Source organism: Pinus tabuliformis, chromosome 8, assembly GCF_031772625.1.
Source record: "Pinus tabuliformis cultivar Carrire ecotype Pingquan chromosome 8, CPIR1, whole genome shotgun sequence".
Lineage (NCBI taxonomy): Eukaryota > Viridiplantae > Streptophyta > Pinopsida > Pinales > Pinaceae > Pinus > Pinus tabuliformis.
The window spans coordinates 239,726,392-239,739,588 of record NC_142294.1 but is presented as its reverse complement, the minus strand read 5'-3'; the positions used below and the strand labels follow the sequence as shown (position 1 = coordinate 239,739,588).

Genomic DNA, 13,197 nt, shown 5'->3' with positions numbered 1-13,197 from the left:
GAGTTGGGAATGGACGTCTGCCGGTGGGAACCGCAGTTGAAGCGGTCCTGCTACAGAGGTCACGGTTTCGAGGCGCATGCACACCACATTCTGCTCTCGGCTCCAACAGCAATGGATCAGCTCTTAGAAACCCTGCTACAGAACTCTGACTTCCAGGTTTTAGCTGAGTCCTTGGAGCGCCTCCTGGATAAACAGGCCAGCGACAGAGATAAGAATATATTTTTGGGAGAAATCGCCGGATTTCGGGTGTCTCGTTGCTCTTTCCTGGAGTTAGTTTATTCAGCTCCATTTTGCCCGCTCCCTAAACTTGATCACTTGGCTCTAATGCCCTGTTTTGGATTGGGATTTGGTTTTCTTCCAGCTTGGGGGCCTTTCATATTTCTCAGATAGCAGCACTGTTTCTTTGATGTGGAAATATGTGGCTGTTCTTTTGTCAGCCCTTAGACCCGTTCTCCAATGGTAACCCGAACTCATTGATAGTTTCCTGTAAGAGTAAGGTCAAGCTGTAGTTCTTTGAACATTGAGAACTGATTCTTGGTATTCGGAGCAAGAGATGACGGAGGGATTCGATCCATTTGCCTCATAGCCATTTCCTCATTGTTCAAGGCAGATTTCAGAATAACAATCTCTCACAATTGTTTCAAGATATGCCCAAATCGATTCACAATGTTGTCGCCTATGTATTGGAAGACTGGATCTATGAAGGCTCCTGCATTTCTCTGAAGTAATTATTGAAGATTTGTATGAAGTTTGGGGAACATGAAGATCTCATGGAAGCTGTCAAATCGCTTCATGAATCCATATAGGACCTCAACATGCGCTATGGCGAGGAAAGAGAGATAAGTTGACCTCGTGTAATACTCTTTGTTTATGTGCAGTAAAAGAGTGTTTAAATTATATGTTTTCTTAGTAGAAAATTGGTTAATGCATGCAGATAGAAATGATTATTTGATGTATTTTCTTGATGAAGAAAACATATGATAATGCATGCGGTGAAAGAGTATCATTATGGCTGTTATTTACGAAGATTTATCTTGGAAAATAGGAACCTGGTTTTGGTTCTTTCCTCGGTTTTACATGGGCTAATGAGTTAGAACTCTTGCATTAGCAAACATTGTGGAGGTCAAACAGTATTATTTGGGTATATATATATGCTAGTTAGCTAGTATGTTATGCGTGCTCATGCATATGAGCAGTTGTTAAAAGATCTCTTTAGATGTTGATTATTGTTTGAATAATATTGTAACTAATCTTGTTGCCAAGATTGTTGATGACCGCATTGACAGGAAACGATGGCAGATGGTGCCAAGGAAAGTGATGTTTAACATTATGGCAGGAAAAAAAATTATTCGTCCATGCAGATGAAGTCAAGCTGCAGTATTGTCCATTGCTAGAACAATTGTGCCACAAGGAATGTTGCATGTGGCGGTATGTAAATAAAAGATTACATGTAAATTGTAATAGCTTTAGCTAGTTATGTGACAGCTTAATGATAATTCATTGTAAAGATTTTAAGACAGTGGTTAAGGGATGGAATCCCTTATAAACCATTGAGTGAGGGGTGAAAACCCTCACGAGCGTTTAATAATAAGATTAAACGTTTGCTGGTTTTCACCCTACAGGGTTTCCAGGGTATATCCGTGTTCTATGGTGTGATTGATGTGATTGCCTTTTGTGTCAATTGGATGATGTTGAATCCTTTATGATGATGGTTCTTTATTTGATGTGACAACCATAATGTCTTAGTACATGATTATCTAAAATGGTTAAGGATATCAAGAAATGGATGCATGGATTCATAAGACAGTTTGTGTTATTACAGTGATGGTTAAAGCCTACGCCATGTTTATGAAACTTACTGTCTTTGATGGCAATTTGCTTGATGTACTAATGAATAGTATATCTAATGGTTAGTGATGATTTGTGGAGTTGTGATTTGATTAATTACTTGTGGTAATTGTATAAAAAATTCTAACTCCCTACTTTGACATGCGAGGTTACCGGGGTATGTGACAGGTCCATGGCTGAAACTACTATTTAATAACTCACTCAATGCATGTTTCTCTTGTAGTTGTTGATTATAGAATGTTAGCCAATATTTCGTCCATGTTAGTTGACACAAATGCCATCTCGTCATCTCTACTTATTTCTCACAATATATCCTTGAACCCTCTTCCACGTTATATGAATCTTTCATCCATGTTAGTTGACACAAATGCCATCTCTACTGATTTCTCACAATATATCCTTGAACCCTCTTCTAGCTTATATGAATATTTCAACCATGTTAGTTGACACAAATGCCATCTCTAGTGATTTTTCACAATATATCCTTGAACCCTCTTCTAAGTTATATGAATCCTAGGTTTAACCCTCTTGGCTATAGGAAAAAAATAGGGGATCAAATAGATTCAGAAAGAAGCCAATATTCACAATAATGTACATGTCAACACTGGACTCCATAAGAATCAAAGGCTAAAACATCTTCCTTGTGAAAGCCTAAAACATCTTCAGTGTCAGAAAATTGCTTTTCTTTACATTGAAAAAAAAAATAAGAGATCAAATAGATTTACAAAGAAGCCAATATTCACAGTAATGTACATGTCAATACCGGACTCCGTAAGAATAAAAGGCTAAACCATCTTCATTGTGAAAGCCTAAAACATCTTGTCTGAAAATTGCTTTACTTCACATTGAAAAACAGAAATTGAGATAAAACAATATAAGCATCATTAGAAATAATAGCATAAATATTAATGGAAGTGAATCAAATTTCAATGTCCATCCTTGTCTTAGAATTACTTTACGTTGAGAAATAGAACATAAACTAAAACAATATAAATATCATTAAAAATGAATCAAACTTTAACGTCCAAGAATAAAACTATATGGAAATAGAAAGCATTGTTAAACAGATCTTGCAAAACAACCCATTTTAATTTCAAAGACACATGGGAATGGTTTTCCCCAAAATGTTGATCAAAACAGAGGTTTAGATTCACAAATAATAATATTTGTTTTGCGTTTACAGGCAATACGGCAAGGACTACTGCTACGGAATTTCCATTGTTTATCTTGCTAGGCTTTTTGATATGCATAACACTCGTGAGTGCTGAGCTAGATCAGCCTCGCAGTTCTTATAACCCACTTAGCAGGTTAAACACAACCATAAAGATTGAAAGAAGCGTAATTAGTACAAGCCATAAGGTTCACTAGTACGAGTAAATCAGCTGAATACCCTGTCCAAGCCACTTAATAACGTCGAACCTTTCCGGCCCGATGTCTGCGCAAAACAAATTAAATCTAAGCAATCATGATGCTTCCTTGTTTGTTTCCGGCCCGATGTCCGCGCAAAACAAATTAAATATAAGCAATATTGATGCTTCCTTGTTTGTTTCATGCAGTATCAGCGATAAACAATTATATGTAACTGAATTATATCTCGCTATCCAATATGGACCACTCTTAGCCTTATCGTACCACCTAGAGACACCATGGCATTGACATATTCAATACTCGAAACGTGACTTTTAATATATCACATTATGGACATTTTAATATTATCATGACTGTTTGAGATGACCGAGGATACCATTATTACATTTAATACTTTTGCCCAGCAATTTACAGATACAGATTTATATATATTTTAAATATTGATTTATGAGTAGTTTTAAGGTTTTAATGACATGTTTTCTTTTAAATATACTATACTTTAAATCTGAAACTGCAAATTTTAGTTTTGAAAATTCTTAAAAGTGTTGAATTCTTTTTTTTTATTAATTTCATATAAAAATTTGAAAGAGAAACAATTTTAATAATTAGAATGGTATAATATTGAATTTTTTTATATTTAAAAATAAAATTTAAATGATATAAAACTGTAATTTCTCGCAAAACTACGTTATAAAAAATGATTACAAAGAATGAATAAAATAATGGTTGTACATGATGACTGAAATAACGATGGACCAAAACTTTTAAAAGATTACTCAGAATCAGAATCAGAATATCTCTTTGGTTTATTCAATCGTCCATTTAGCATGGCATGAAAATCCAACACGTGTTTTTATTTCTTTGGTTTATCAAACACGTGTAGCAATAACAGAACTTATGTCGTTCACTATTTTTTAATAAATGCATGTCCATCATTGAACTTATTAAGAAAAACATTAATTATACAGAGAAGACCGAAACACTTAAAAATAAAATATTTATATAATGAAGGCCGCCGGAATTCAATGTTCAAGAGGATTGCTACGCGAAGCGATTTATCTAATCAAGTTTGCCAACGGATTGCCGCGTGCTGAATGGATTAAATTATTCGTTTTACTCATCACTTTGGTTTCTTAAGGGAATAGTCAACGTATAACATCTTTTTAGGGTACCAACTTTGTAGCAGAGTATGCTGTTGACAAATTCAGGTAATACAAAACCTGAGATAGTCCACTTTGAGCAGAAGGTTTTTAAAGGTTTTCAGCATGTTTGGAGTTACAGGATTACATCGGATTGTGTCCCGTATCGACCAACTACTTCCAACGTTCACTTTCAGCGTTATCGAATTAGGACATTACACTTTATCCAATCGGACATCTATAAATATTGGCAACGAAATGTTGAGGAATCATTAAATCTCATCCCATCTAACAATAGATTTAGCTTTTGTTCTCTGATTGATTGCATCCATTTGCCAATACATTTATTTCTGCTTCTCTGAATGAATATTGCATCGATAAATCATTGACGATGGCGAAGTATTATATGAGCCCTTTATTTACTGCTTTATGAATGTTGTTGCATCTGTCAATAGCAGTTACGACCGCCCGTGATTCGGGCGATGGACTGATATCATGCTTGACGACCGCCCGTGATATGGGCGATGGACTGATAAATAATTGACGATGGCGAAGTATTGTATGAGCCCTTTATTTACTGCTTTATGGATGTTGTTGCATCTGTTAATAGCAGTTACGACCGCCCGTGATTCGGGCGATGGATTGATATCATGCTTGCATGACCACGGTTTAAAAAATGTCACGACCATGTCATCGTCTTCTACTTCGGAGTTCGATGTTCTGCTCAATTTTTCCCTGCAAAACCTTCGATTTGCAGAGCCCGGCGTGAGAAAACCTTATGTGATAGTTTTACCACAAAACAAAGAGCAAGTGAAGAATAGCGTGGTGTGCTGCGTGCAAAACGGGTGGGAAATGTAAAATATTTGTACTGACAGCCCAAAGATCATCAATACCAAATATTTCACTAACAAAACTTAATATGATCTATTATGTAAGATGACATACCTTGACTAACAGCGGAAGATGTAATGGCTGCCATCTTCTGTCTTCTGTCTCCTGACAGCTGCTACTCTTCTTCTCAGAATTCGGTTTCTCTCCTCTTGCCCTCACTTCCTTTATGTGTTTCTTGATGGAGAAGAATACAACTCTTGTATGTGGGAGAGAGAGGACCCAATCCTTTATATATTATTTAACTCTAATCTGGTACGTCCATCATATACCAATTCAACGCTTAAGATCTAATGCTTTAGATTAGAAACTGCTTTAGGATAAAATCTAAATGCTTTAAGATTAGATCGGGTCACATTAAGATTAGAAACTGCTTTAACGTTAAAAAGCAATGAGCCTTTTGCTGTTTCTAATAGCAGTTTCTAACATTCTCCCACTTGACTCGACTATTCATAATATTAAGTGTTGAACATCATACTATGATAAATTGCTGAGAGTTATGGCGGTTGTGCACTATTAATTCAATGCATTCCCTTCCATATACTACAATACTAGCAATCCATCAATTCATACTCATAATTTATATAAAACAACATAATGGTCCACATAATGTCTTATATCATAATGATTAAACATAATATCTTTATAAGACTCTTTCTTATTTAAAATTCCATAAAATACGTACTACTACATTAAAACAAGAAACACATGATTGTATATCAGAAACACATAAAAGAGCTCAGAATGTCACACATCAATTATTATTAATACAACCAAGACCCATTCTTTGAACATGTTCCTTAAATTGTCTTGGTTGTAACCCTTTCGTCAAAGGGTCTGTAATCATAAGTTCTGTCCTGATGTGCATGATTGACACTCTTTGTTTCTGAACCTCATCTTTCACAACAAGATACTTCAGTTCTATATGTTTGGCACCTTTAGAGTACTTGTCGTTCTTTGAGAAAAATACTGTTGCAGAGTTATCACAATAAATTTTCAGCGGCTTGCTAATGGTGTCGACAACCGCAAGTCCTGAAATAAAGTTCCGCAACCATAATGCATGAATTGTGGCTTCAAAACATGCCACAAATTCTGCCTCCATAGTGGATGAAGCAACGATAGTCTGTTTCGCACTTTTCCATGATATGGCACCTTGAGCAAACATAAAGAGGTAACCAAAAGTCGATTTTCTAGTATCGATGCATCCAGCAAAATCTGAATCGCTATATCCAATCACTTCCGATTCATTGGATGAGCATGTAATCTTTCGTTGAGAGAAATTCCTTAGTCTCATGCAATATACTTAAATTATTTGCAGCAAGCAAGACGTCATCAACATAAAGGACCAGATAAATAAACTTGCTCCCACTGATCTTTCGGTATATACAGTGATCAACCATATTTTCCTTAAAACCAAAAGATGTAATAATGGTATTGAACTTAATATACCATTGCCGGGATGCTTGTTTAAGCCCATATATTGACTTCTTAAGTTTACACACCAATTGTTCTTTACTTTCTACAGAAAAACCCTCAGGTTGATCCATATAAACATCCTCATCAAGATCTCCATTCAAAAAAGCTGTTTTCACATCCATTTGATGCAACTCCAAATCATAATGAGCTACTAATGTCATTATTATTCTTAGTGAGTCCTTTTTCGAAACAGGAGAAAATGTCTCCTTGTAATCAACACCATCTTTCTGAGTGTAACCCTTAGCAACAAGTCTTAGCTTTATACCGTTCGATATTACCACTAGAGTCGTGTTTGGTTTTAAAAACCCATTTGCATCCGACTCTTTTACAGCCATGTGGTAACTCAACAAGATCCCAAACTTCATTATGTTGCATGGATTTCATTTCTTCTTTCATGGCATTAATCCATTCCTTTGACTCTTTACTTTCTACAACATGTGAAAACGAAACTGGATCCTTATTGATTCCAATATCATAATCTGATTCTTGCATATAAACCACATAATCATCAGAAATAGCTGACCTACGATTTCTTTGAGGTCTTCTTAATGCTACTTGTTGTGGTTCATGCATATCAGTATTATGTAAGTCATTTCCTTCAGGAAGTACTTCTTCATTTATATGTTGTTCATTATCATCATGCTGTTCTACAACACCTGGAACAACATTTGGAGTAATAGTAGATGGAGGAACTATTCTAGGCAATGTAACATTTACCCTTGTTTCCTTTATTTCTACTATTTCTCTTCTAGTACTCCCACTGACTTCACCATTCTCAATGAATCTTGCATTACCAGTTTCTTCAATTCTTGGACTATGATTATGACAGTAAAACACATACCCTTTAGATTTCTCAGGGTAACCTAAAAAATACCCACTGATCGTTCGAGAATCTAATTTCTTTTCATGTGGATTATAAATTCTCGCTTCCGCTGGACAACCCCAAACATGCAGGTGTCTTAAGCTAGGTTTCCTGTTAGTCCATAACTCAAAAGGAGTCTTTTGAACAGCTTTACTAGGAACCCTATTCAACAAATAGTTAGCGGTTTTGAGAGCATACGACCACAAATTCTTAGGTAGTGTAGAATCTGACATCATACTCCTAATCATATCCATTAACGTCCTATTGCGCCTTTCTGCTACACCATTTTGCTGTGGTGTACCTGGCATTGTGTATTGCGCACATATGCCATGACTTTCGAGGAATTTTGCAAATGGACCTAGACACTGGCCTGACTCATTATATTTACCATAATATTCACCACCTCTATCAGACCTTATGATTTTCACCTTTTTATCTAATTGCCTCTCAACTTCCTTTACAAATGTCTCAAGGACATTCACAGATTGAGATTTTTCATGAAGCCAATAGACATAACCATAACGGGAAAAATCGTCAATGAAAGTGATGAAATACTTTTCTCCATTAAAGGCTGGAGTGTCCATAGGTCCGCAAATATCAGTGTGTATTATTTCAAGAAGCTGGCTGCTTCTAGTGGCTCCTTTCTTATTATGTTTGGTTTGTTTACCTTTAATACAATCCACACATAATTCTAGATCACTAAAGTCCAAATTTGACAAAATTTCATTACTTACTAATCTCATCATTCTTTCTTTGGATATATGACCTAGTCGTTTATGCCACAAGAAAGCAGAATTTTCATTCAACCTGCTACGTTTACATCCAACATTATTTACTACATTCAACAAGGAATTCGCATAAGTGTCATTCAGTTTCAATTTATATAAACCATCAATTAGAATACCAGAACCAACATTATCAGTATTCTTATATAAATCAAAACAGCCAGATCCAAACATACATCTAAAACCAGAATTATCCAACTTACTTACGGAAATAAGGTTTCTAGATAATGAAGGTACATAAAGGGTACTGTATAAGTCTAATACATATCCACTTTCTAGAATTAGACGATAAGTCCCAATGCCTTCAATTGAAGATTTCATTCCGTTTCCCATAAAGAGAAACGATCTTCATTTGGATTTATGGTTCGAATCGTAAGAAATCCCTTGAAATCAAAAATGAAATAACTATAAGCTCATAACTAACGCGATTCAGATGTAGACATAATAGTATAATATAGCACTCCTTTAGGTAGATACTATCTTATACTTAACATAATTAAATACCAAAACATAAGTAGGTAATAAATATATTCAATTAAATAGAACTGACATCTTTGGATGATCAATATTTATTTAATCAAAATATTTATCAAACCTCATCATGTCAACTAGTTATAGAACAAGACTTTCCTTTGGGTAAGTTCTCAGGTTTTATCATTAGTGACGCCAGTTCTTAATTGGTATTATTATAACTGGCAATTTCTATCAATAATCATTATGTCACTTATGCACTAAATGATTATTCTGATTTTGACCACTTTGGTGATTAACAAAATCATAAATCTCATGTGTATTTATAACACATACCTTATGCAAAACAACATTCTGATTTTGACCACTTTGGTGATCATAAATCTCATGTGCATAAATAATTTATAACACATACTTGATGCGAAACAATCAGTCATAGAACAATTACTATAGAGATCCATCATTATATGGATCCATCATTATATGGCAAAACAATCAAACGTCAATAACTTCTATTATCAACGCGATCACTCTGTGGAAAAAATAAATTTCCAACACATTATTCTATAGAGCATGTTCTTGTACAAAATATATAATGGATTATATCAAGATATTTATATGCTGTTATTGATTCCACTATGGGCCAAAATCTTACGCCTCAAGCTAGCAGCAACCAAAACCTTGATTTTTACCACTCAACCACCACGGAACAACTTAGAGTTTCGCAGATTCCATTACAGCAAATACAAAATGATGAAAAAATCACAATACGGCGGTTGAGACAGGACGGCAAGTAATAACGATGGTCACGATGAATTTATTCACCATATCGGCCCCATATCGCATTACTTTAGCTTTAGTATTATTGTTTGGGTGGGCATAAAATTCAATACAGTCAATACCCTTATGTGATTATAGTATACATTTCGATATTGAGGGGATTCATAGTTATTCTCCAGAGAAGCCCAAATTTCAAACAATGCCAAAAGTGCATAAATCTTGCCCTAAAATCCAAAAAAACGTTCTAAGAATTCAGTCTTTCACATTGTTTGGGGAAAATCTTGTTATAAAGTATGGTTTGCATACACGATATGCTATGGCTAGGTAAACCTTTAGCTTGAAACCAATCTAGCAGCTCCTGTAAAGTCAAATTACCCTCAATTACCCACCGGTCCCAAAGAAACCGGCTTTGGTCTCAGCGCTTTGAGTTATCGTTATCCACGTAAATCTACTCTGCCCTGCGGGCATGGAACTAGCATATACGACAGACGTTTTTCCCATCAGTTCCAGCGCAAGGGGAAAATGTAAAGGACGTATGTGCTCCATGGGACCAGGGTTTAAGAGTATTTAATTTTGAAAACGAATGACGAAAACAAATACACCATCTTGTGAATAATATATACATACGCGGCAACATTCCAGATTCATGAAAACAGGATCGGACGAGCCAATTTTGGGTTCAAGACAAACCTCCCCAATATCTTAACAAATTCTAATAATAAGTGGGGTTCCATGGCTTTCAATAATACGAACAGAGTCTTAATCTTAATCTACGGATCAAAAGTTACATGCGCAGGACTTACACAGTATACACTGCCGGAGTATAGAATTTAAATAGCCGGAACCGGTGAGCAAGCATAGAATTTAACTAACGTGAAGCGCTTGACTAACAGTATACGAAGACCAATTGCAATCATAGGAAATATTCAGTTATTGATTGGTGGCTCTGATACCAAATGTAAAATATTTCTACTGACAGCCCAAAGATCATCAATACCAAATATTTCACTAACAAAACTTAATATGATCTATTATGTAAGATGACATACCTTGACTAACAGCGGAAGATGTAATGACTGCCATCTTCTGTCTTCTGTCTCCTGACAGCTGCTACTCTTCTTCTCAGAATTCGGTTTCTCTCCTCTTGCCCTCACTTCCTTTATGTGTTTCTTGATGGAGAAGAATACAACTCTTGTGTGTGGGAGAGAGAGGACCCAATCCTTTATATATTATTTAACTCTAATCTGGTACGTCCATCATATACCAATTCAACGCTTAAGATCTAATGCTTTAGATTAGAAACTGCTTTAGGATAAAATCTAAATGCTTTAAGATTAGATCGGGTCACATTAAGATTAGAAACTGCTTTAACGTTAAAAAGCAATGAGCCTTTTGCTGTTTCTAATAGCAGTTTCTAACAGGAAATTCGAGTCCCGAGCGGGGGACACAGCTACGAGGGCCTCTCTTACACCTCCCACGTTCACTTCGTTCTCATTCATCTCATGAAATTCGACAACGTCCATGTCGACATCAATTCCATGACAGCGTGGGTGGAAGCCGGCGCTACGTTGGGCCAAATTTATTCTGGGATTGCAAACAAGACCAACAACCATGCATTTCCTGCCGGGATTTGCCCCACTGTTGGCTCCGGCGGCCATATCGCAGGAGGCAGGCTGAGTTTCCCCTCTAGAAAATATGGCGTCGCAGCGGATAATGTGATCGACGCATTGCTCGTTAAAGCCTCCGGTGAAATTATGGACAAGAAAGCGATGGGTGATGATGTGTTCTGGGCACTGACAGGTGGTGGAGGAGGCAGCTGGGGTGTGGTTAGTGCGTTGAAAATAAAGCTGGTGAGCGTTCCCACCATTCTCACGGCCTTTCAAGTCTCAAGAACCGGCCGAGACGTGGTGACGGATACCATCCACCGATGGCAATACATCATGCCTTTCGTGGAAGAGGACCTGTTCATGCGTGTGCAGTTCTTTGGAATTAAAGTCGAAGGAGCTGGGACGAAAAGGGATATGAACGCGTCGTTCCAAGGGATGTATCTGGGACGTAAGGAGCAGTTCTTGAAGATTGTGAACATCACGTTCCCGGAGTTGAAGATGGCGGAGAACGAGTGCAGTGAAATGAGCTGGATCGAGTCTACGTCCTTCATCGGAGGGGCTGCTAACGTGAGCGAACTGACAAACAGATACTATTCCAACAAAGTCCATTTCAAAATAAAATCGGATATGGCAACAACCCCGCTGTCCTAATGATCAGGTCTCCAGGGATTGTGGGACATCATGGAAGAAGACGTGAGCGCGTATGCAATTTTCTCTCCTTTGGCAGGAATTATGGACAGGATTCCTTCCTCTGCGATACCCTTCCCTCGCAGAGCTGCAAACATATTCGACATACAGTACAAGGTCGTATGGAACAACAGCAGTGACGACGAACACTACCTTAATTATATGCGAAAGCTTTACGCATACATGGCTCCTTATGTTTCTTCTTCTCCTAGATCTGCTTATGTTAATTATTTGGATCTGGATCTGGGCAGTGCAGACAATGGAACTGCCAGAGTCACAGAAGCCGAAGCATGGGGTAAGAAGTATTTCCACGACAATTTCGACGGACTTGTGAAGGCCAAAACAGAGGTTGATCCTCACAACTTTTTCAGAAATTCTCAGAGCATTCCTCCGAGAAATAATTGATTATCCCTAATGTCTAATCATTTTGTTGATTGTAATCCAAAATAAGGCTACAGCTTAAGCCACTTCAGTCCATAATGGCGTGGCACTCCTTGGAACGCCGAACATCAATTGTGGTGAATTCACGACGAATCTGTATGTTTTTGGGGATGAATTTGCTTCTTACGCTTTACGATAAAAATACAGCACGACTGTTATATTTATCACCATGTAGAAATGCAAGAGTGCACGATTAAGTTTTATCAATTTCCAATTTGGGATGTAGTTTCTCGGGCATTCATGTTTCGGTCTAATTCGCTTCGCTTCTCAATTACTACGTCAAGTCTTTACCATTTCACGTCGAATCGAATTTTACATTATGATTTATATAACCTGCCGACTATTAGCGCGGTTGAGATTGTCCCAATTGTTTATTTTATTCAAATGCCATAAATTTATTATACCTTCAGAATTGTAATCTACTATAGGTTTTTACATTATTTTTTTTAATACATTCTTTCCTTTTCTATATTATATGGAACTTTGTAATAGCTCCATTGAAATCGCTTAAACAACCATCATCATCATTATTATTATTATTATAATTTTATTGATTAGAATGGTCCATTCATTACATTTATGCATATAGATTTTACGAAAATGAGATCTAGCCAAAATCAGATTTGCTCGTTGAATTAAAATGTTGTTGACATAGTTAATTTTATTTTGGTTAAATAAAGCTTCATTACATTGTAATTTTGATTTTAGTCCGACCTTTTTTATTAAGTTATCATTTCATTTCTATTTTTATTAGATATTTTTTATTAATTTTAGTTTTTAATATTAGTAAAAAGTTCTAAATTTTATTAGATTTTAGTTTTTAATATTAGGAAAAAGTATTATTT

General features: G+C 36.3%; 1 pseudogene; it reads left to right on the top strand.

Moving 5' to 3' along the window:
- The first annotated feature begins 5,323 nt into the window (after positions 1-5,323).
- LOC149235028 (berberine bridge enzyme-like D-2 pseudogene) lies at positions 5,324-12,519 on the top strand (annotated as a pseudogene).
- Positions 12,520-13,197: the final 678 nt, after the last annotated feature.